The sequence below is a fragment of the Gymnodraco acuticeps genome, unplaced genomic scaffold, assembly GCF_902827175.1.
Source record: "Gymnodraco acuticeps unplaced genomic scaffold, fGymAcu1.1, whole genome shotgun sequence".
Lineage (NCBI taxonomy): Eukaryota > Metazoa > Chordata > Actinopteri > Perciformes > Bathydraconidae > Gymnodraco > Gymnodraco acuticeps.
The window spans coordinates 62090-88834 of record NW_022991382.1 but is presented as its reverse complement, the minus strand read 5'-3'; the positions used below and the strand labels follow the sequence as shown (position 1 = coordinate 88834).

The 26745-nt window shown below is 42.6% G+C and overlaps 1 pseudogene; it reads left to right on the top strand.

Moving 5' to 3' along the window:
- The window catches only part of LOC117563119, a 116994-nt pseudogene that overhangs the window by 34816 nt on the left and 55433 nt on the right, over positions 1–26745 (top strand).

Below are 26745 nucleotides of genomic sequence, written 5' to 3'. Positions count from 1 at the left end.
TGCTTTCTGTTTGTCTGTTAAACAGCTTTTTCAACAATTATTGATGGGTCAATAGTTCTCTATGACACAAACACATGATCTCTATGATCAAAGCCTCAAGCTCCTTCCTTTAGCATACATTACTAGTAAAATTAAATAGTGTAAGGGGTGCCATTTACTGTATGTTATTACTTTTTAAGTTGTTAAGATGCAGGCATAGTTTAATGCCTACTGAAAGGGCAGCATAACTTGTAGAGAAAGAAAGATTTATCAAATCAAACATTTCTCTAAGATGCTTTATTAATAGGAGATGCTATTTCCTTTATTAACCTTTAATAAGGTTTATTAACTACATTTGTTTCTTAAAGAAAAGAAGGATTCAGTGCTGTTAGAGAAACTTCTCTGCTTTACCTCAATTTCATTCCATGTTATATTTTAGAGTGAAATATGTGCTGTAGCAAGCACTAGTGAAATCCAAATCAGCACACTGTACTGTACTGTGTGCGTGTGTGTGTGCGTGACACCATGTTTTCCTGCTGGTTCTTTTAGAGACTGGAGAGACTGTGGGAGTCAAGAGTCCCTAATCCTTGCCATCAGAGACTTCTTGACACACACATACACACACTAACACACACACATTGTTATCAGCTAGCCCAGTGAACCATAATGGTGTGTGTGTGTGTGTGTATGTGTGTGTGTATGTGTGTGTGTGTGTGTGTGTGTGTGTGTGTGTGTGTGTGTGTGTGTGTGTGTGTGTGAGCTCATGAGGGGATACCAGTCCTCCCATGACGGAGGTAATCCTGTTCAGTGGCAGGTCTGAATATCCCAACTGGTGTGTGTGTGTTTGTGTGTATCTCTCTGTGTATCCCATAGCAGCAGGTCATAGAGCCCAAATCTACTGTCTGCGTTCTACCTGCCACCAGGCTTGGAATTTCGTCATTTTAGGGGCAAGCCCAGCTAGAAATGTTTGGTTCTAAAAACATTCTGACAATGTTACCATTCACTGTTCTCGGAATGTTTTCAGCGGGAAGTTTTCTTTTGGTTCCCAGAATGTTCTTCTGAAAGGTAGGATAACTTTCTCTAAAAACATTCTTAAAATGTTTGGTTATAACTTTCTTAAGATGTTTTTGATAACCTTAAGATGTTTGTGATAACATTGTTCGAATATTATGCCCTACTATTCTTAAAACGTTTTCAGCTGCAAGTGTTTTTGTTGTTCCCAGAATGTTCTTCTGAGCTAGTACAAGTCACTGTCGGTGTCACATGTACTGGAGGGGACCCAGAATCAGACTCGGAATCAGTTGGTGAAAGTAACATTTGTTTATTAGGAAATGGGAGTGGAGGTTGGTTATGGCGGCAGTGGGAAACAGTTGTTCCAGGGTGGAAAGGCCTGGGCCCTTTCTCATTTCATCAAATCCCCCTCCTCGACTCCTCGGTCCTCCGGTAGTGACCCGGAAATGAATTTCAGCACGCCATGTTGAAGGACATCTAATTTCTCTAAATGCACTTCGAGGATCGAGCGTTGAGGAGGCTCTCTGGAGGAGCTATAACCGAGGATACACTGATGGGTCTTCCACGGTCCTCCACGGCTCCTTCGTGGATGCATTTCCGGCAACAGAGATGTTTCAAAGAATCGTGACGCACGGCCGGACTTATCTCAGCCAATGACAGCTCTGCATGCATCCCCTGGATATTATTTTATTAACTGCTTTCATCGCGACGCGATGTTTACAGTGACGGCCCGTCCACACAGCGGCGTGCGTTGAAGCTTCCAACGCTTCTGCCCATTCACTTTGAATGGGGTGACGTCACTTTTAGCCGAACTGCATTTTGGGAAGCGACGTGGAGCGTTGCTGGCTTCAAAAGTTGAGCAACGTTCAACTTTTGACGCCTCGACGGAGGCGTCAGCCAATCGAATCATATGCCAGTACAAGCTCTAGCCAATCAAACCGCGTGCTTGTGTGTCTGGGGCGGGAGATTCATGTGATTGGTTGTTGGTCGAGTGTCAAACACGCCTGCCGGCAAGCGTCAACGCACGCCGCTGTGTGGACGGGCCGTGAGAACAGCTGTGAGGTCCATGCAGAAAGCAGAGCAGTGTGTATAATATATATCACTCCGTATAACAGGCCTACTATCTTTATTTGCTTTAGTTTAGTAGATATCTACAAACAAAGAGTCAATATTTTTCTAAAACCATTTAGTGCTTCACAATAAAATACACAACGGCTGTAGCCTGTTTTAGGAGCTGTGTGTGGTGTAGGTGTGTGTGGTACAGTGTGTGCGTAGATGCAGCGGACAGACAGGTCTCAGTTAGTTTGGTGTCCTCTGCTTACTTTTAATACTTGTAAGTAAAACTTTTGGCCCGTAATTTATTTTCCTCATTGTAGCGGGGAGCGGGGAGAGAGGGGAGAGGGGAGAGGGGAGAGGGGAGAGGGGAGAGGGGAGAGGGGGAGAGGGGAGAGGGGAGAGGGGAGAGGGGGAGAGGGGAGAGGGGAGAGGGATATATCCAGTCTCTGATAGTGTTACGTTATTATGAGACTGCTCTGTTTGATTCTGAAATTGTATATATAAATATATACATATATATGTGTGTGTTGTTAATCTGTGTTGGTTATTCTCGTGTCCAGGAGAGAATCTTTAAAATGAGACTAAATGGAGTCTCTGGAGGTTCAAATTTGGTACTTTAATTAATAAAAAGGCGCGGTAAAGTCACAAACAGGATATTGTCCGACAGGAGAGAAAGTCTGCAGCTTCCTCTCCCAGGTGCTGGCCGTGCAGAAGAGAGCTTACAAGCATTCGTCCTTCCCGCTTGCTCGCTGTTCGCTCCTCCTCTCTGTGAGCTGTAGACGTAAGGGACTTCCCCCCTCGTTCGTCTGTGTCCGATATCGCGTTAAACAGAGGATTTCGACATTTTACATTCATTGCTTACTTCCACATGCCTTTTCTCCTCCTTATCTCTTTCATAACTTTATATGTAATACATGTTAACGGCGTCAATAGCCACTTTAATGATACTAATGGGCGGTAGTCCCGGATGTCGTCATGAAGGATTTTCAGAATAAAAGCTTAACAACTGGTTGTGCAGAAGAACTTCTGGTTTTTCAGTATAAAACAGCATTTAAACTGACTGTATGTTTAAGGTACATTATGCTATCAAAAATTTGATTTTAATTTCTAACAGTCCCTCCTTACACACCTAAAAGGTGTGTATAATACTGAAATAAATGAGTTCTTCATCTGAACTCTGCATAGTACATAACTCATATCAAAAACATACAATCAAAATGGAATGGTTCGAATAGCTTCAACTTTACAAAAATACCGTGACTGTATTCAAACAAAAGTTTTACCTTGTGCATAACTTCTAGTGTTAACATTCAATATGGTTCTTCAAAATAGCAGCAATGGCTTGGTATCAGAACATTTCTTCCTCCCTCCTTTCACAGAAACCGTTCCCATACCACGCTCAGTGTTAAGGCACTTGTTTTTACAAAGTGAAAAGAAACGACCCATTTCAGAATAGCAATGATTTATAAAACATGGGATCCATCATATTAGAACAGTGAAAAATAATAAAAATGAAATAAACTATCTTGGACCAGTGTAATGTAATAATACAAATATACCATCTTGGAATAGTATATTATAAATTGAAATGGATTCACTCCATTTTAGCATTTTATTTTGCTCACTTCTTCACATGATTTCATCATTTAAGAATCACATTGGCTGGACATTCATTGAACAACCTGGTCTCTGAACATCCATATTAATTAACATCATTCAAACTAACTCATCATTTTCATTCATCTGTATACAGGGGTGGATCGTCCTGTTCTACTAGCATTTGTAACTGTCCCCCATGAGAAATGTACCCTCCCTCCTTTCATATCATTTAAGGTATGAAAGTAATATGTTCTCTAGAAGAGGCCGTTGTAATCAATCGGTATTTTAGGACATGGAATTAGTGCAACATCTAGGCCTTCCCTGGGCGCCCCTATGCTATCCTTGTACCCTGGAGCCTAAACTTCCCCTGGGACTGGTCTCTTAGCCCTACTGGCTTTGGGGTGTTCTGTTCTAATGCAGTGATAAAGTCCCTGAAATGGTGTGAAAATCGGTGGAATATCAATAACTCATTATACTAATTTATTTTCATTTCTGGTTTACTTAAATAACTATGCTAACCTCCTTAACAGTGTGTGGAACCTTGGGTGCCCGAGCATGTGATAATTACTCCCTCCTTTAACAAGGACTTTAAAAACAGAAGTCATTTCATTAATGGTTTGTAGTTTAATTCAGGAATTTTCACTCATGGCAGATATGTTTCTCCTTTTAAATAACATCTCTAAATGTCAGGTCATCACTGATTAAATGGATGAGCATTAGGAGGTGGTGGCACTTGTCTTTTAAAACTCATACTCTGGTGCCGTGCGCTCCCTCTGAAGCTGCAAGTAAGATTTAAAACATCTGCAGGGTGGGTTGAGCAACCCCTTCTCCCTGAACGATATTTGTTGTCGAAAATATGCACCATTAAAATGAGTGATCCAAGGCCCCGCATGTATTACTCCCAATTATACTAGTTTTTTCAAAATTAAAATCTTCAATCGCTCTTTGCCTAGTGTCTTTTTAAAGCTCTACATCTTGGACGACAAACAAATGTTGTTTCCACCTTAACAGTTCTCCTATGGTAATAACCATGCTACAATGGTGAAACCAATACTCTAGATTGGAATACTTTCTTTGGCTTGGTTCCAGCTCTACCTTTAACATTTTCCATTCAAATAAAGATTTGCCTGCTATCTATATTGTAACAAATTAAATCTTCCCCAAATTCTCACATGAATAAGAATCTCTATAAGAATAATTTGTTTATATTATGAAAAGATTGAATAATATGTTCTACCCTCAGTGTGTTTTTAGGATTATTTTCTAATAAGTGTGTTTATGTGTAAACTCACTCACTCCTGTGTTCCTTCTCTCCCCCTCTGGTCGTCAAGCCACGACCCCCTCAGGTTCTGCTGGCCCATGCCAACTCCTCTGGTTTTGTCTTCTCCTCCGTCCTGTCTTCTCCTCAGTCCATCCGCACTTGGATCTTCCCGCTGTCTTTTCAGTGGCCCAACTGCTTTGCATTTCATCTCCTCCTTTTCAGTCTCTACGCTGTTGCATGGAGGGCGTATTCTGCTCTCATGTCCCACACTCTGCTCTTGTGCCAAATCTCGTGGCTCAGTTTGGAACTTCCTGTGGGGGACCGATGAGAGTTTGCCTCTTTGTCAGCATGCTGGTTTGGTTCTGGATGCCTCAGGTGGAGATGGTTCTGGATGCCTCAGGTGGAGATGGTTCTGGATGCCCCAGGTCGTTGTTGGTTCTGGATGCCTCAGGTCGTTGTTGGTTCAGCTCGGGTTGTCTGTCTGTTTGATGGAGGAGGAGGAGTCTCCTGTGGTGAGGTCATTTGTCTGAAGATGAGGTCGTAGCGTTCTGACAGGCAGAGAGAGAGAGAGAGAGAGAGATCTCGGGCCGCATTACCTATAGTTAATTCTAACACACTGAGGTAAAAATATATCCAATCCTTTCCACTCTATTTTCCTAATCTTACTATCTGTCTTAGATGTTAAATGTCATCTAAACCCAATTAATGTCTACTAATGGTTGTGCCATATCCTTAAACATTGTTTCCACCCACTGTAACATGGCTACTCCAAATAACTCTTTCAGGAAACCATTTTCTTCTATAAATTAAAAATACCAACATGTTTCAAGCACCACATATTTCACACACTATAAAAGAACGTCCCCATATTTTCTCCATTACTTTAAATCTCACTGTTATTTAGAACATAAGTAACTTTTGTGACTGGACATATCTGCAATGTCTCCACAATCTGCTGGGGAATTTTGATCATAGAGTTTGTACGTACAAAGCTGTACTTGTGGGTTAGTAGCCTGTTTCTACTGTAATCATTTTTCAATAATTGTGCTCTGGTCACCGGTTGGTTGTCAACACAGCACATAACCGCCAAAACACATTTGCAAACAAGAATATTCAAAAAACCGCCAATACGCACTTGCAAACAAGAATATTTCAAATCAACCGCCAATACGCACTTGCAAACAAGAATATCTCAAATAAACCGCCAATACGCACTTGCAAACAAGAATATCTCAAATAAACCGCCAATACACACTTGCAAACAAGAATATTTTCAAAACCATCCATCCATCTTCTCCCGCTTATCCGTGGTCGGGTCGCGGGGGTAGCAGTTCCAGCAGAGAGCCCCAAACTTTATTTTCCCTGGCGACATCAACCAGCTCTGACTGGGGGATCCCAAGGCGCTCCCAGGCCAGTGAAGAGATATAATCCCTCCACCTGGTCCTAGGTCTACCCCTTGGTCTCTTCCCAGCTGGACGTGCCTGGAACACCTCCCTAGGGAGGCGCCCAGGTGGCATCCTAACTAGGTGCCCGAACCACCTCAACTGGCTCCTTTCGACGCGAAGGAGGAGCGGCTCAACTCCGAGTCCCTCCCTGATGACCGAACTTCTCACCTTATCCCATCTCGGCCGCTTGTATCCGCGATCTCGTTCTTTCGGTCATGACCCATCCTTCATGACCATAGGTGAGGGTAGGAACGAAAATGGCCCGGAAGACCGAGAGCTTTGCCTTCTGGCTCAGCTCCCTTTTCGTCACAACGGTGCGGTAAAGCGACTGCAGTACCGCTCCCGCTGCTCCGATTCTCCGGCCCATCTCAAGCTCCATTGTTCCCTCACTCGAGAACAAGACCCCGAGATACTTGAACTCCTTCACTTGGGGTAAGGACTCATTCCCTACTTGGAGTGGACAGTCCATCGGTTTCCTGCTGAGAACCATAGCCTCAGATTTGGAGGTGCTGATCCTCATCCCAGCCGCTTCACACTCGGTTGCGAACCGATCCAGTGAGTGCTGAAGGTCGCAGACCGATGAAGCCATTAGAACCACATCATCTTCAAAAAGCAGTGGTGCAATCCTTAGTCCACCGAACTGCAGACCCCCTTCCCCATGACTACGCCTTGAAATCCGATCCATGTATATTACAAACAGGATTGGTGACAAAGCGCAGCCCTGGCGGAGGCCAACCCTCACCGGAAATGGGTCCGACTTACTGCCGAGGACCCGTACACAGCTCTCGCTTTGGGAGTACAGAGATTGGATGGCCCTGAGTAGAGACCCCCTCACCCCATACTCCCGCAGCACCTCCCACAGTAACTCCCTGGGAACTCGGTCATACGCCTTCTCCAAGTCTACAAAACACATGTAGACCGGATAAGCGTACTCCCAGGCCCCCTCCAGGATCCTTGCGAGAGTAAAAAGCTGATCCGTCGTTCCACGACCAGGACGGAATCCGCATTGTTCCTCCTCAATCTGAGGTTCGACAATCGGCCTGACCCTACCTTAGAGTAAACTTTCCCGGGGAGGCTGAGTAGTGTGATGCCTCTGTAATTGGCACACACCCTCTGATCCCCCTTTTTAAAAAGGGGAACCACCACCCCAGTCTGCCACTCCTTCGGTACTGTTTCCGACTTCCACGCAACGTTGATGAGACGTGTCAACCATGACAGTCCCTCAACACCCAGAGCCTTCAGCATTTCCGGGCGGATCTCATCCACCCCCGGGGCTTTGCCACTGTGGAGTTGTTTGACGACCTCAGTGACCTCCCCCCGGGAGATTGGTGTTGATCCCCCGTCATTCTCCAGCTCTGCCTCTAACATAGAGGGCGGAGTTGTCGGGTTCAGGAGTTCCTTCCAACGCCCTAACACTCCATCAGTTGAGGTCAACAACGTCCCATCCTTACTGTACACAGCTTGGATGGTTCCCTGCTTCCCCCTCCTGAGGTGTCGGACAGTTTTCCAGAACAACTTTGGTGCCGCCCGAAAGTCCTTCTCCATGTCTTCTCTGAACTTCTCCCACACCCGCTGCTTTGCCTCGGCCACGGATGAGGCTGCTGCCCTTCGGGCCTGTCGGTACCTTGCAACTGCCTCGGGAGTCCCCCGGGATAACAAATCCCTGAAGGCCTCCTTCTTCAGTCGGACGGCTTCCCTGACCACCGGTGTCCACCAGGAGGTTCGAGGGTTACCGCCCCTTGAGGCACCTAGGACCTTGAGACCACAGCTCCCCGCCGCGGCTTCGGCAATAGAGGCTTTGAACACCGACCACTCTGGTTCAATGTCCCCAACCTCCACAGGAATGCCCGAAAAGCTCCGCCGGAGGTGTGAGTTGAAGGCCTCCTGAACTTGGGCCTCCTCCAGACGTTCCCAGTTCACCCGAACTACACGTTTGGGCTTACCAGGTCTATCCAGAGGCTTCCCCCGCCACTCGACCCAACTCACCACCAGATGGTGATCAGTTGACAACTCCGCCCCTCTCTTTACCCGAGTGTCCAAAACATACGGCCTCAGGTCCGATGATACGATAACGAAATCGATCATGGACCTTCTGCCTAGGGTGCTCTGGTACCACGTACACTTATGAGCATCCTTATGTTCGAACATGGTGTTTGTTATGGCCAATCCATGACTAGCACAGAAGTCCAGTAACAAACCACCACTCCGGTTCAGATCAGGGGGGCCGTTCCTCCCAATCACGCCCCTCCAAGTGTCTCCATCATTGCCCACATGTGCGTTGAAGTCTCCCAGTAAGATTAAAGAGTCCCCTTCAGGAGCCCCATACAGGACTCTTTCCAGGGTCTCCAAGAAGGCCGTATACTCTGAACTGCTGTTGGGTGCATAAGCACACACAACAGTCAGAGTTTTCCCCCCCATAACCCGCAGGCGTAGGGAGGCGACCCTCTCGTCCACTGGGGTAAACTCCAACAACGAAGCATCTAACCGGGGACTTGTGAGTATCCCCACACCCGCCCGGCGCCTCACACCTTGAGCAACTCCGGAGAAGAATAGAGTCCAACCCCTATCCAGAAGTAAGGTTCCAGAGCCGACGCTGTGCGTAGAGGTGAGCCCAACCAGATCCAACTGGTAACGCTCCACCTCCCGCACAAGCTCCGGCTCCTTCCCCCCCAGAGAGGTGACGTTCCACGTCCCCAAAGCCAGCTTCTGTTGCCCGGGTCTGGTCCGTCGAGACCCTCCGCTTTCACTGCCACCCTTCTGGCAGCGCACCCGACCCCATCGATGTTTCCCGTAGGTGGTGGGCCCGCGGGACGGAGAAGCGGAGGTGTTGCCCACGTTGCCTTTTCGGGCTGGGCCCGGCCGGGCTCCGTGGCAAGCCCGGCCACCAGACGCTCGCCGACGAGTCCTCCTTCTGGGCCTGGCTCCAGAAGGGGACCCCGGGCTTCCTCCGGGCCGGGTATCCTCACTTCTTGTGTCGTCTTTCATGAGGTCTTTTGAACCAATCTTAGTCTGGCCCCTTGCCTGAGACCAATTTGCCATGGGAAACCCTACCAGGAACACAAGGTTCCAGACAACACAGCCCCCAGGTTCATCAGGGCACACAAACCTCTCTACCACGGTAAGGTGCTGGTTCTTCAGAGAGGATTTTCAAAACCAGACTCCTACAAATACCAAACTTCCCACGGTAAGATAACCTGTCTATTTTATAGTTCCAACTCTGCCAAGAAATATGATTTGTCCTTCTCAATATGGAGTGCCTAGCCTCATGTGAGTGGGACTGAGTGTCAAAACAAACAGAGTACTTTCAATTAGCATTTCACAAAATGGCGACTGCCGTGTGGCTTATTTTCAGCATGAGGACAAGATGGCAACTGATTTTCCAACCTTTGACCTGAAGAACAAAGGGATTTGAAAACACCTCGTGTCTCTCACAGGGGAGTTTAAATAATGGCGGGGTGCAATCTTGTCAAGAAAATTGAACACAAAACAACACTGCAGTTTAAAATAACATTTCTATCTAGTTTACTATGAAAAAATGGGCTTTATCTTATTGATATCATCACTTAAAGTTAGGAACCCTTACGCATAAGCCATACATAAACCTATCTACATATTATTTGACTTTATAGTCCACTATTGGTCAACTGCTGCCATTTCGACACGTTAGGTGGAAGTAATATGGAAACCTATCAGCTACTATTAAATGACCGTCGTCAATTTAACGTAATGCTGCTGTAACCCCAAATACCGTATTCCACCCGCAATATCTTGGTTGAAAATAGAACAGTTATGACCACTGATAAAGGCTTACACCTTAATCAAGCCTTTTCTCGAAAAGGACTTCTTTAAAACAGTTCTCAACTGTTTTCGACTAGCACTGACTTCAGTTACTTAACCCTGGGTTAACTCGCTATGCCTTGTTGGTTTTCAATTACTCAGTGCTTAACTGACTCGCTATGTCTCATAGATCTTAACAAAAATCGTTAAATGGACATATATATCCTTACGTCATAGGCTAACTAACTACTAACGTAACAAGAGACACCTACATGAAAACACAACAAGACACCTACCCGAAGTACAATGGCCACACACATGTATATTTAAAATACAACACACACACAAATTAATAGCATGCAGGGTTAAATGTAAGAAAAAGAAGAAATTTGAACTCACCCTGCTTGTGAAAATGCAACGCCACGTGGTTTAGGATGCTTATATTTATCAATTGTGGTTGTTTTATCATTAAATGCACAGCTATTTTCAGGATCCGCTGGCCTCCGTCCAACACAAACCTATTTTGTACTGCATAAGCTATGAAGAATTTGATATAACAGGTTTCCTCTTACCAAGTATTCGAGCTCGTTGTGTCGAACGGGTGCCGCGTCTCCGGAAAACAGCTGGTTGTTAATCTCTCCTGGTCCAACGAGAATCACGTCAGCTGATCCCAATTGTTAATCTGTGTTGGTTATTCTCGTGTCCAGGAGAGAATCTTTAAAAGGAGACTAAATGGAGTCTCTGGAGGTTCAAATTTGGTACTTTAATTAATAAAAAGGCGCGGTAAAGTCACAAACAGGATATTGTCCGATTGGAGAGAAAGTCTGCAGCTTCCTCTCCCAGGTGCTGGCCGTGCAGAAGAGAGTTTACAAGCATTCGTCCTTCCCGCTTGCTCGCTGTTCGCTCCTCCTCTCTGTGAGCTGTAGTGACGTAAGGGACTTCCCCCCTCGTTCGTCTGTGTCCGATATCGCGTTAAACAGAGGATTTCGACATTTTACATTCATTGCTTACTTCCACATGCCTTTTCTCCTCCTTATCTCTTTCATAACTTTATATGTAATACATGTTAACGGCGTCAATAGCCACTTTAATGATACTAATGGGCGGTTGTCCCGGATGTCGTCATGAAGGATTTTCAGAATAAAAGCTTAACAACTGGTTGTGCACAAGAACTTCTGGTTTTTCAGTATAAAACTGCATTTAAACTGACGGTATGTTTAAGGTACATTATGCTATCAAAACATTGATTTTAATTTCTAACAGTGTGTGTGTGTGTGTCCGCATCTGTCCAGTCTCTGATAGTGTTACGTTATTATGAGAGTGCTCTGTTTGATTCTGAAATTGTATATATTTATATAAATATATACATATATGTGTGTGTGTGTGTGTGTCCACATCTGTAGCCTGTTATTGTCTCATTATACCGCACTGTGAATGAATCAAAGTAAATATATAAGTCATCATGAACACATCTGTCCATCAGACAGAGGGCTGCTGTGCATCCTGTCATCATTAATGGACGTCTCTTTAAAATGACCGCTCAGAGGAGAGGAGTTCTCATTTCTCTAACCACCTGCTGCTTCCCCTCCTCTCTCCTCGGTTCCCCTCCTCGGCTCCTCCGCTCGCATCTCCTGTGGGCGGGACTAAGTATCGAGGATAGGAGTCGAGGAGGGGAGTTATAGAAATGAGAAAGGGCCCTGGCTGGTCTTGGGAGTGTGGTAGGCCTTGGATCCCTCCTGGGAGAGACATGCAAATGAGTGTGAGGCAAAAGCATGCAAAGAATATGCTGGCAAAAAGCTAGAGCGGCACGCAACAAACCGTTCACGGCAATAATCCGGCAGGGAATGAGTGCAGGCTGTAGGCTTTCATAGTGTGGCTGATGAGCAGGTTGCAGGTGTGGTTGATTGGAGATTGCTCCCAGCCGTGTAGAGCAGACCAGCAGGCAGGGGGGGGGGGGGAGAGAGAGAGACACACAGTAGAAACAAACACTTGTTTGGCCTTTGGTGTCACACGTTTTATTAAAACTAAAATTTGGATTTGGAGCTTACAAATAAATAACTTCACTTTCTGATAAGAAAAACACACAAATTACATGGAAAACAAATCACTTTTTTAATATCAATAATGTCAAACATTATAATCATATAGGCTTCTTAGTATTACCGTATATAAAATGAAATACTCTACTTTGAATAATTAAGTGTTTGGTATGTTTACCATCTACTACTTCTCCCATTCACAAATTCCGAAATCAAATCAACAAATCTAACATTCTATTAATATGTAACAAATATATTCAATTTCAGAGCAGAAGAAACAGCCTTCAAGGGTCAAACTCTGCACATCATTCAGCAGTGCACAGTGAAGCTCTAACATTCAACGAACTTTGAAATGCAAAATTGTGTGTGTGTACGAGAGTCTCTTTAATAACAATTTTCAACTCGAGCACCAAATTCGCGTGACGCGTTCTCATGATAGCCAATCAGCAGTGAAGATCTCAGCCACTGACGTTGAATCAGAAAACCAAAACATCAGCCGTTAGCTGTTAGCACACAGAGCTCACAGCTCCTCATATCTGTTCAGAAACTGGATAAAAGTTAAACAAGTACAAACCACAGACTGTCTGTGTCATGGTGAATACAGTCACTGCTTTATTTCTGTCTTTAGGACGTTGTTGTGGGTTTGGACGGAGCAGCTACAGGTTAGTTTATCCTGATCGATCCGATCTCCATTTAGAAAACACGCATTTTAAAAGGTTTTTCGCCTGCCATTTTGTCTGCACACTTGTCAAAGCATTAATTCATGGTTTTTACTAACCGTTATCAGTATTTAGTTACTTCGGCATAATTTTGAAACGTGTATTACAATTAAATCACAGTAAAATTTGTTAATTTTGTTGTAGTTGGTTTCTACCACAGTATAGAGTGGCGAAGTCCCTCCCCTTCCGGGGGAGCTCCATGGGACCTTATTTCGGAAAAATTATGTAGGCAATTGAAGTCAATGGAGAGAGAAAGATTATCTTTCGATCCCGTTTTAATTGTGCCACGAATTACACATATGATGTTTGTCAATTTAAAAGATAATTTTGCAAGTCAAATTTTTTTAAATGTGTCGTAAAACTGTGAAGTAACACATTTTGTGTGAAACCGCTCAATGAACTACATCTCTGGTCTCGCAGAACAACACACGTCACCAATATGGCCGTCACTACTGTCTTGCCAAACAAGGGATTGACTACCCTCACTATCACAACAATGAAACACGTCCAGAAGAATGTCATGCAAAGCTGCCTGCCTTCCTTTGATTCTCTCTGAACTGCCTGATCTTTTTAATGTTAACCATTTGTGCAGATAGCATGAAGTAGAACAGATCGCCAATGCTAATGTAGCGTTAGCATTTCTCCCCCGGGCTTAAATGGTGTATTATAGAATGATCACACCGCTGTGACAGCACTCTTCAAAGGGTTCACGAAATATGACTACTCTTACTGTTTAACATTTTGGGATAGGCTACTTGATGTTACTTCATGTTAAGGCTAATAAAAATGACAAGGCTAAGACTGTAATGCTAACTAACGTGCTTGCTACTAGCTAGGTAGCTAACTTGATCCAGCCACTCCTGGTCCGTTCATCAGACGGGAAGCGAAAGAACGAGCAAGACCCATAGAGAACCGCAGTGACGCATCCTAAAACCCGGATGTAAACTCCTTCCGGTTTCTTCGTCAAAAACGCAATGCAATTTCTCCATAGGATTTTGGAAAATAGCTCGAAATAAGGTCTGTGGTTGACACACATTTAAGAGACGGATCACGTTTTGTTCAGCCGGATAATATCCACATGTCTATCCTACTTTTATCATTTTCGAAGCATAAATCTAGTCGCAAGAAGCAAAATGCTAACGTTATGCTATAAAGGAACTACAGCAGGTTCGCTGCTTCAACGTCACGCCAACTTAAGATCCATATTCAAACATACAGATTGTAAATGGTACAAGTTGAAGTGTTTGTTTGAACAGTTTCCAGGAGGCAGGTACTTGCTTTCAAGCAGAACAGGGCAAACAAACTTAGCGAGAGTGTTTTACGTGTTCGGTGTAATGACGTAAAACGGCCTGGACAACTTCTGTAGTCCTATTCAGCCACTTGTTAACAACCATTGTTTTTCAGACATGTAAACTCTTCAAAAATTACCAGCGGGGTCACTGCTGATGTATTTAAGAACAAAACGTGATCTGTCTCTTCAATTTGTGTCAAACACAGACCTTATTTGGAGCTATTTTCCAAAATCCTATGGAGAAATTGCATTGCTTTTTATCGAAGGAACCGGACGTGGTAAAAATGCTAACTTACTTCCGGGTTTTAGGACGCGTCACTGTGGTTCTCTATTGCTGGTATGATAACAACCTGGTACTAAGCACACAGGCATCTTAAAGTTATCTTATCTTAGCTATCTCTTATTTGGTGGAGGAAAACAATTGTGACATCAGTTATGACATCACAGTTATGACAAATCCCCATCACATCTGGGATTTGTAGACTTTCTAGTTGCGTATTTTTTAGTTTTATGACAAACTGTGACTTTTTTGACATGGAAATGATTTGTTAAGATTGACAACCATCATATGTGTAATTCATGGCACAATTCAAACGGGATGGAAAGATACGTTTTCTCTCCCCATTGACTTCAATACATAATTTTTCTGAAATAAGGTCCCATGGACCGGAAGTAGATGGGCGTGACTTCGCCACTCTATTTACATGGATATAAGCCCCACCCCCTCTCTAGCGCGTCCTGTTTGAATGACAGGAGTAAACACTAGTGATGGCGAGATGAAGCCTTATGAAGCTTTGAAGCTTTCCAGCCAATTGGTTCGCAAAAGGGTTCATCTCATGAGGCTTCATCATGGGCTTCATTTGAACACAAACCCCCTGTTGGTCAAAGTGTGTAAAACAGGCAGATTGGACATCTCAACAGTGTGCTCTATCTCATACCGAGTTCCCAATGAGTAAAGCCTTAGAATAACTCTAAACAACGAACATTAAATCATATTTTCATGTTAACAATATTGTTTGTATTCCAGTTGAATGATTGTGATTGAAAAGCCTAAGGAGGCTGGTAAACATTACAAATAGGGATTTGTATTCCTTAATAATATTCATAAACGTAACCATGTTGTAGCCTGAGAAAGGCTAAACCATATCAAAGAATACATTTATTAACTACATTATCTCATTTAGCTGTAGCTTTTATAAACAACAAAAAAGACATATTGACGAGTCGTTGAACCAGGAACCCTGCGATCGTGAGTCAACTGCTTTCCAGCTGAGCCACAGCACACACGCTGAATCTCCCTGAAAATACTGTAACATATTTATTCCTGTATTTATTCATTCATGGTTTTTTTCCTACATTTATTTATGCTTGTATCTATTTATACTTATGACATGTTCCGACCTCTATATAGGTGAGGTTTTGAGCTCTTTTAATTCCATCGTGTCACCGGGCCCGGGTACAGGAGGGGTAATATGGTTCTTATTATACATCCATGGGTATTATGAGCGTTGTGGTTCAACGGTTGAACCGATCTGAATGGCTTCGTGAAGCAGTCACGTGGTATCGACAGGCAGCGAGGCTTCGTTTGTCATCGATGACGTCACTGGCCCAAAACGATACAAGCCTCGATACATGCTTCACAAAAAGCTTCGGGGATTACTCGACACACGCTCCGAAGCCTCGGCGCAATACGTAACATCACTAGTAAACACAGCTGACAGCCGCCGTGATGCTCCAGCGATTAGAGCAATGCGAATATTCGCATCGCGTCCGTTGTGAACGCAGCATAATGCAGTTCAGAAACCAGACCACTGCTCTGACGCTTTTAAAGCAACTTCGAGATTTTAACAGTGCGAGGGGCACAAAGGCCATGGTGGCCGTAGGACGTACAATTATTTGTGGGGCATAACGGCCAGACCCAGGGGCAACGACGGCCATGGCCGCCGTGAAATTCCTACACTGGCTGCCACGCTGTCTGTCTGTCAGTTAGTCTGCTGTCCTGTCTGTTTCACATTGTTTCCGCTTCTCTCCATATGTATCACTGGGTCAAAATAAACCTAAATGTTAATCTCTAAAGATACTGTAGAACAAGCGATATGTTACTCACAGTTAAGTCGATAGGAAACGTTAAAATTAGTTTTATTTCAACCCAAAAAACTGAACCCGCTCTGACTTTTTCCAGGTGATGGGGATTTCAGCTACCTACATTTAGCCAAAGGATACTCAAACTATAGAGGAATATACACAAAACCAAGTGATGATGTGGTTTCTTCTGATTCCACAGTCAGAATCATTTTATGATTTCCAAATTTTAGATGTAAAACAGGTCACCTATCATGCTATTTTTAGGCAATAGCATAGGTCTCAGATATATAAAAATACATAAAAAACATTTGCTCAAAAATACCAAACAGATCACCCATTATAGCCATGCCTCATATCCCTCCGTTTCAGCCCTGTTACTAAAGTGCTGTTTCGGGTTATAAAGCTTTAAAAAAAATTGAACAAATTGAACAAAAAATTAAAAAGAGGGGGCGGAGCTTATGCCTGCTCATGCGGACCCAGCAGATACTGTCTAAATGCTGCGTTGATGAAACGCCATATCATGTTCAAAACTACGTCAAGGATTATTTCTGAAACAGTTTGAGCTCAAATGCTTTTTCTCTTGCGGGTTTACCACAAGGTGAGTTCCTTTTTATATCCTGCTTCTTACACATGCTCTCTCCAGTACAGCTTAGCTCTGACTGTTAGCGATGCTTGCTAATGTAAACAAAGACCATACGTCCAAAATACGTCGGGCCTTGATTCTGATAGACGTTTCTGATAAGATGGCAAATCTTGATCAGCTCCGTTGTACCCCCATTTTTAGAGATTTGTGCAAGGAGGAAAAGAGACAGGGTTTTATTTTCTGACACACCGGGGACACATATTTATGTATAAAATACATCAAAAAGTGCATTTGCATGATAGGTCCCATTTAAGCAATTGAGTCATGGAGGATGGTGTGTGCACATATAAGCTTTTGATCCATTTATTAACATTATACACAGTAATTGTAATACGCTGGTTGTTGGTTGAAGCATTCAGATATACCAGTGAGTGTGTCTCTGTAATGACCTGAACGAATGTGGTTTCCAAGTATGTGTTTATGTAATGCACCTGGGTCTGTGTTTTCACGTTTTCTCTGTGTGCTTAGAGTATAGGTGTCAAGTTAGTTAAGCAAGTGTGATTACTTGCATGTTGACATTGTTTGGGATGCTACTGTGTACGAGTGTACGGTTTAGCCATGCTTTCTCTTGTGCTTTGGGAGTGTTACAGTGTGTGTTTGCAGGATACCAGTGGGGGGCTAATGGAACGGCTTTGTTGGTTTAAAGGAATTACCAGTTTCCTTCGCCAAAATCAACTCATAATCTGCTTTACTGGCACCAGTAGGCTCACTGCCACACCACTGACAGTACCTACCAGCACAACACACACACACACACACACACACACACACACACACACACACACACACACACACACACACACACACACACACACACACACAAAAGTGGTGATCAGCCAAACACCACTATAAGATGGTAATTCTCTTGTGAATACTGACTCAATGGGGAAAGAGGGGGAGAAATAGCAGTAAGACAATAAGAAAGGGAGAGAGGTATGAGGTGAAGAAACAGAAAGAGAGATGAGGGCGACAATGGAGGGGGCACAGGGAGAGAGAGGGAGAGATGAGATGCTGCAGGGTTATCAGTGATTAACAGTTCCACCCTATAGAACGTTGGGTCGGACTTCAAAGAGCTGCTTTCTGTTTTTCAGGCTTTGAGTGTAACCCTGGCAGGAATGTTGTGTTCATACACATGCACACTCACAAATGCTTCCAGTTTAACAGTGAGAGACAGAGGGAAGCATGCAAGGGAAGATGGGAGGGTTCAAAACAAAGAAGAGGGTGAGAGTCAGGAGAGATGGCAGGATGTCGAGGGATGGGGAGAGAAAGATGGAAAACAAGAGACAGAAAACGAAAGGGAGCAACACCTTCAATGTTTACTTAGATACATTGCATTACAGTTATGTTATATTGAACAAATGCCTTCTACTATGTACGTATATGAATCAACCGACTGCATTTTAGATTGTTCAGCTTGTCATTGATTTAGCTAATTATAAAAAGGACCAAGCAAACAGCTGGTTTTATATATGGACAAACATAATGCTGGTGTGCTTGATATTACACATAAACTGTAAGTACAGCTTTCCAAATTGCCGGATAAACAGACCATTAAAACCATTAATTATTATATGATGATCGATTAATATACATTTTTCCAAACTCTAGAACACCCTTTTAACTGGAAGGAAAAGGGCATTATGGGAGCCCCATTGTAAACAAAATATGTTTGGCTAAGTAAAACAAAACAAAAAGTTTTGAACTTATTTTTCATAGTGAAATGTGAATTAGTGGTTTAGGGCTCTACATACCATAAATGCTTTACATTAACCTTTGTCAGACCACTTCACAATTTAAAACAAGCTGCTGAAACTCTGGATTGCATTTTGTTCTACACTTTCCTCTATGTTGTAGTTCAGAACTCACAAAATACTGGAGAGTTGTGCATGATGTGTTCAAATGTAGAGTCTGGGGTAATATGGGTAGCATGTGTGTCAATAGGAACAATGTTGCTTTGATGGTTGTATTGTCATAATAATTAATGTTGACGACAGCAAGACACATGTAATAGTTGTGACACATTTTTTACACTGTTTGGTAGATAACATGATCACAAAACCAAGTATTTTTATTCAGTCAACCACTCTGCAACCACAGAAAATAATCTTGATAATCTGTGAATCTTTGTGTAACACAATAACATCACTTTGACATAGAAATACTGTTATTTTGTGGGATCCAATATTCCCCAATTGCAACAAGTGGATGAATTTTGCTTAATATTAAAATGCCAGCACAAAGAAACATAACCACTAAAGTGAACACATTCTCAATGCCCAACCTCTCACACACACATTGCCTCAAAACGGTTTCCCCACATACTCACATACACTCACAGCAGTAAAATGCTCCATCAAAGTACAAAAGTGGATCGAGAGGGAGATAGAGAGAGAGAAAGGGAGCAGTCTGAGATCTGAGAGGAGAGGAGACGAGAACAATGGCTTTAAGTCTTGACAAACACTTAGCCGAGGCCTTTAGACTAACACTTTGGAGCAGACATGTCTGCCTGCATACCAATAGCAAACACTGTCACTCCCCATCTAACTCACAGGCTTTTGATGTTCTATTCACAGAGATAGAGAGAAGGGAGGTAAAGGAGGGGATAGAGGAAGTGTGAGTGCAGCAAAGGGGATAAGGAAGAACATGAAAAAAAGGAACAAATAAATAAAGGACAGAAGGAAAGAATGAAGTTTGCTGAATGAGACAGAGGAGAGGAGTAAGACTTTCTCTCAGCAAACTGTAGAGCTGCTGTTGAACTTTGTTCATTCCTTTTGCTTTCTCCCTCTCTGTCTCTTTCTCTCTTTCTCCGTTTCCAACAATATCTAGATCACAGCAGTAGGAACAGGTGACACAGAGAAGAAGGAAGAAGAGGACACCGAATGGATCCCTTCCCATAACATCAAGGTACATTATATTTAAATCTTGACTCTTCCTTTCTGAAAGTTTGAACTACACTCAGTGATGTCCAATACTAGATCATAATGGGCCCCAAAAACAAACCCCTTCATGAATCTGCATAGCTTCTCTTCAAACTGACCTGAGGCTGAACCATTGCAGCAGGTTCGGACAGGGGCTCAATTCAAAAGCTGAATTTCTTATGTTGGTGCAAACACCAATCCATTTAACTTCAGAAAGACATTTTGAGAAAATAAAACTGATTCAGCCTGATCAGATTGGAGCTGATCAAAGCTCTATCTAATAAAACAGTCCTGAATATGCATGCCGTTTTAAGATAAGGTTTATTTGTAATTGTTTTAAAACATTTGTTGATTCAACTGCATGGGTATTTTGGAAAGTGGTGTTAGTTGGGTTGTGTTATATTGCATTGATATAAATGTGGTGGACAACAGCACCACAAACCACATCTAAGTAATAAACAACCAGCAGTGTGATTTTTAATTGGCATTTGATGTTTTCAAATAATGGTGGTGACATACAAACTATCATCTGTGCAAACATGTGCACATGCATGTATGTCATTACCGACCACATCTCTTATCTGCCAACGTGCATAAGCCCTGGCAGGCACAACCAGACACACATACCCTACATGCGCTCACACACATGCACACACAACCTCCTCTGCAAGTTGATAAGTGTGTTAGGAGGCAGGGAGAAATTATTAATTATCAGGCTAATGGGCACCAGGCTGAGTTCTGCTTCATTAAGCTCTAACTGTTTGTGTGTGTGAATGTTTGTGTTTGTGTTTCAGAGGGCGGGGGGACCTCTGAGTAACACACAAAGATAGGTGCACATAACTTTGCATACACCCGTACACAGGGGGTTTGCCAACCCATCGACTGCACATCATTTATTCACTCATGCAAACATGCATAAAAAGACTTGAATATATATGAACATAGAAATATACATACAACATTTTTAAAGTATGCACACAATCCATTGGCTTCTTTCCCGAATATGGAGCTGGCTCCGAGCTGACCGCAAATAACCAAAACAATATTTAGCCAGCGCAAAATTAATGCGACACAACAGATTAAGATCTGCCGTTGGCTTATGAACTATTTTGAAAAACACTCAAATCTAAAGTATCAGAAATGTTCTCTTAACTTGGATTACAATAAAACCTTTTGCTTATGAGGCAAGTAAGCTCTTCAATTGAGCCACCCACAGAACTTCTTGAGACTTTCAATTCCTTTTATTAGAATTGTTTATTACCGTGGCTAAAGCAGAACATATAACATAGAGAAACATAAACAAATGAGCCTTTTGAATATTCAGGGTCCTCAAGAACCTCTCAGTATCAACAACCACCATTTAAACACGCAGAACATCAGTAATGTACAACTTCATGTGCCTATGTACAGTATTGGTGTGTGTGTGTGTGTGTGTGTGTGTGTGTGTGTGTGTGTGTGTGTGTGTGTGTGTGTGTGTGTGTGTGTGTGTGTGTGTGTGTGTGTGTGTGTGTGTGTGTGTGTGTGTGTGTGTGTGTGTGTGTGTGTGTGTGTGTGTGTGTGTGTGTGTGTGTGTGTGTGTGTGTGTGTGTGTGTGTGTGTGTGTGTGTGTGTGTGTGTGTGTGTGTGTGTGTGTGTGTGCCCTGTGTTGAGTGGTGATGCCGTTTGCTCCCACTCTATCCCTTGCAGGGTTGTGCTGGCTACAGTATGATAAGTAAAACCAACGCTGACGTTAATCTGTCTCACTCCCACTAGGAAAGACAGATAAGGGGGAGAGAGGGGAGGGTGAGACAGTAAAGGGAGTCGAAGAGAAAAAGTTACATTGTAATAATTAATTGGATTTAGATATAGCCCTATTTTCAAATTACAATGGCAAAACATTTTTTGTTTTTAATTTATTAAAATGTTTTATTGATAACATGCCAAAATATTATACACATCTGACGTGTTTGAGAACTGTATTTGAGTCAGTAATACATGTGTTCCTTGACTTTTGGTGCATGTTTTGCTTCTGGTCATTGAACTGTACAGCTTTTATCTGTCACATTGTGTTGAATGGTACAACTCAGTTCAAACTGAGAGTTTAGCGTACCAGCTGACATTGAGCTCGTTCTCTATAAATGTTGCTGTCATCGCAAATTATTTCCTAAAGTTGAGTTTGGATGTAATGGCCTGAATCAAACTCTCTGCATCAACAGTGTGTGTCTTCATGTGTGTGGGGGGAGGGGGGCCTGTGGATATGTGTTTGTCCCTATGAATAGAACTGATGGTAACATAAGCAGGGGCCCAGGCTCAGTGGTTTTCCCCATTGATTAGAAGGATGACTAATGTACAATCACACACACACACACACACACACACACACACACACACACACACACACACACACACACACAGCACTGCACTATTGAGAGTTGGTTAAGACCCCCTAGGAACAAGCAACCACCACTTTACCCCCGAGAGAGAAAAAGGTTAATAATAGGTATAATAAATCAGATATGGTAAGCATGAAGAGAAAAAAAAGGAATACAAAGCTGAACGGGGCAGACTCAAATAATATAAGCAATGGCAAAGCTTAACAAATGTATTCCTGCACTCATTTCTGTGTGAATGTGTGTGTGGTTAAGTTTCCCCTGAGAGGTGTCATCTTGCTGTCGATGTGTGTATCCCTGTGTCTGGATGTATGTGTGTGCTAGAATTACCCAGAATGCTATAGCGATTGACTGGCTGGCTAATGGTGGTCTCTGTTTTCCTCTGATGGTCATTGACTATGCTTCTCATCAATACCTATTTTTACAGCTATTTTAGGTGTGTTTTTCCGTGTGTGTGTGTGTGTGTCTGCTATGTATGAACGTGTGCGTGCTTTACTTTATAATTCTCATACATTGTTTTGAGAGGCTTTTTTGCAGTTTAATTTTAACATATCTGCTCAAACTATGTTTATCAATAAATAGGTTTACTAGTTGTCAGAGGTGTTAAGTGCTGCTGATTAATTTCCCGCAAAACAAGAATACGATGTGTAAGGTAAATCACATTTTATTTCATACTGACTGGTGATGGTTTGAACTAGTCCTTATTCATTAAATATTAAGTATTTGCTAAGTAATGCACCACAGCTTATCTTGTTTAGAAGTTTAACACACTTAATATCATTGGACAATTTAAAAAAAGTAATCGTAATGCAATCATTTAAACCACATCTTTAATAATATTTTAGACCAATTAGATTCATTTAGAGGGCAATGATGAAATACTGTATATATGTATTATTTCAACTCCTAGCAAAGCTTCAAACCACTTTGTTTCCTCTTATTTCCTCCCATGCTTCCTCTACACTTCTTTTCAATGTGTTCCTCTCTCTTCATTGCTATGGTACTGTTAAGTTTCCTCTCCTCTCCTCGCCTCTTTCCCCCCTCCTGTTTCTTTACCTCTCCTTTCTTTTCTGTTCTTCCTCTCCTCCTACCTTTCTCCCCTCAGTTTGGAAAGGATTTGGTCTCACAGACACTCAGCAAGACTATCACCACTCCACCCAAGAGACCACTCATCTCTCCCCCCTCACCACCACACCCCCCTCCCTCTATCCATCCATCGATTGCCACTATTCCTGGACTGCTGTTATCCCACTCCTGGTCCAGCTCGGGTTTCCCTTTCCTTCCCACCACTCAGCTGTGTGTGTGTGTGTGTGTGTGTGTGTGTGTGTGTGTGTGTGTGTGTGTGTGTGTGTGTGTGTGTGTGTGTGTGTGTGTGTGTGTGTGTGTGTGTGTGTGTGTGTGTGTGTGTGTGTGTGTGTGTGTGTGTGTGTGTTAACCTCTGTAATTCTCCCTGTCATTTTGAGTCTAAGATTTAATTAATTATCATATCTGCCCTAGCATGATAATCACACAAGACATACACATATACTTTTATTTCACTGTTAATGTCAGAACAAGACAATAATTAACTCAAATCAATACGTGATCACTTTTTATCTACTAAAAACATTGAATGCATCACTTGAAATGCACACAGACTTACACACAGGTACTTTCCTCTAAATGTGACTCAATTCCCTGCTCATTAGTAGCAACAGTGCTCCTCCTGCCCAGTCACCCCTAAATGGCCTAAGTGGCCCAAGTATTGATAATCTATAAGAAATGGTCAATTCCATGAGAAAAGCTGGCTTAATCAATATACTGATTACTCCAGTAAGAGGTGAGCTCCTTAGTCATTCATTCATCCATTCATTCACTTTCTTAATAATGTATTGCATTAATATATACTTTTGTACGTCTTTGTTATTTCTTGAGACATACAGTATGTGAGAGAAGATGCCAAAAGGGTCCTTGGCTGGAGACTAGGGAACTTGGGGTCTGCAGTCAAGAGCTTATGCTCCCGCAGTACACACAAAGGTTTAGTATTCAATTTAAATCCACAGAAAAAGTAGAAAATATGAAAACCCTAGCAGTATCAAACATTGATATTGACCAATCATGAGTGGTGTTTTTATTACAATTGTAAAATAGAAATACTGATGATTGTAAGCAGACAGAAAGAGGACTTTTTGATGTCTTATTTAAACAAACTTACCCCCCTGCCTCTCACTCACTATTCTCATATATCAATGAGGACTTTCCTTTATTTGTGAGGTATCAATACAATTAATGACTAGAGGTGCATCCATAACTGCGTACACTTCACAATGAAAGTCTGCTAAACTGTGGAGTAAACAGTGAGCTGTCTGGCAGAGGAGAGGTGGATTGGGCCTCTCTGTGTGTGTGTGTGTGTGTGTGTGTGTGTGTGTGTGTGTGTGTGTGTGTGTGTGTGTGTGTGTGTGTGTGTGTGTGGTGTGTGTGTGTGTGTGTGTGTGTGTGTGTGTGTGTGTGTGTGTGTGTGTGTGTGTGTGTGTGTGTGTGTGTGTGTGTGGACACCAACTGTCATTGCAGGGTTTGATGTCGCTGGGTCTAATTGTCTTTCATGTGAACACAAGAGAGAGGTGTTTGGCAAGCAGAGGGTAAAGAGAGCGAGAGGGAGAGGACACAGGCGAAGAAGAGGGTTCAGAGTACTGTGAGAATGAGGGGAGAAATGTAGCAAGCTACATGCTGTGAGGGACTTTTTTATTCGTTCTGGTTTCACCTCATCCTTCTCTCCTGCCTGTCATCCCAAGTGGGGATAATGGATTTCATTGTTGTTCAGGGTTTTTTGTTAAAGGATAATTACAGTTGAATAACATTTTTCAGTCAGCCTAAGATGTACCTGGTTCTTAGTGAAACGTGAAATGACACACATCCCTAAAGGTTGAGGAACATTATGTGATCTATAAACAGACGCTCTATAGCTTATACAATGTGTGCCTTTGCCTGAATGTTCCTTCACTGTTAGCCTGGCTCTTAACGTGTTCTGCCGCTCACCTCTCGGGTAATGTGTTTTGAAATGCTGGTAATTGTTGTGGGCCTGAGAACTAAGAGTGAGGCTGCTGCATGTGTTTAATGCACACTTTTAACTGGGGTCTTGAATGATAATGGAGAGAGAGACGGAAAGTGAGAAAAAGTCTGGGTGTACAAACTCACTATAGCTTTTCAAGTAGGTGACCATAGCATAAACATTTAGGATTAAGCTGCTTTTGGAGAATCGAAGAAACATGCCAGATGCAGAGAAACACGACTCTCTGAAGCTGATCATAGAGTTGAGGTTTAATTAAGATATTGGTAGTTTTTTTAAAGAACATTTGAAAAATTCTGAAAGCAACATTACTGTAGGTGCTAAAAAAACAGTGCCCTTTTGTTTTATAACATAAAGCAATTCAGTTAATATTAATTACTGCAATCTTCTAATAAGCATATGTTTCTGAGAAGGAAATATGTTGTGATTAATTTCATGGTTAGTATTTTATCCCATATTGTTGTGAATATAGGACAAAAAGCTATATCACTTAGCCGCAGAGAAGAAACACCAACAAAAAGGGCATTACTCTTTTGAATATTCTGTGTCATTGGACCAAGTCCTTTGTGTCTGTATTAGTGTCCATGTCTTTGCTCGAGCAGTAGATTGAATGCACTTCCACATACTTCTATGGAAATGAAGTGACACACACACACATACACACTGTGGGACAATCAGGTCATTCCAAGGTAGAAGGACTTAGATATTGTGAAATATTCATACTTTAGAAGTACTGTGTGTGTGTGTGTGTGTGTGTGTGTGTGTGTGTGTGTGTGTGTGTGTGTGTGTGTGTGTGTGTGTGTGTGTGTGTGTGTGTGTGTGTGTGTGTGTGTGTGTGTGTGTGTGTGTGTGTGTGTGTGTGTGTGTGTGTGTGTGTGTGTGTGTGTGTGTGTGTGTGTGTGTTTCAAGCTCATGACTGCAACAAGCAGTTCTCTTTAATTGAGGTCCTGGCGCCTCAAGCGAAATGCTTAAGAGAAAGATAAAAACCTGCACAGTGGTGGGTAAACACACATACTCACACATATACACGCACAGGCCGACACAGCAATGTTGACCTTAAAAACTAAATAAATACAAGTTGGTTATCAGGCAGTCGGTGCTGATACAGGTTGATGCAGGTTGTTTAAGTTATTAATTCATTCCACATGTTTGCCAGGTAGAGGATATATGAAACAGGGTTCGTATGTGGTAAACCCTGCTGTAGATTGACCTTCACTGACTCAAAATGCACCCAGGATCAAGATTCATTTGAATTGGCCTTTCAGCATTTTAGTGAAATGGTTGCATCCTCAAAGACAAGTGTAACAGCCCTGCCTAGCACAAATGAAGTATACTGTATCAACAGGCAGTTTATTAGGTCGTTTACACTACAATCACTAATCCCATCAAGTTTCCTCTCTAGCTCTAGCACATACATGTTTGATATGAAACCCCAATTAATAACAATTATGAAAGAAGTGTATATAGACTACTTTAAAGCAGTTATTCTGAAACCAAAGCCAGCCAA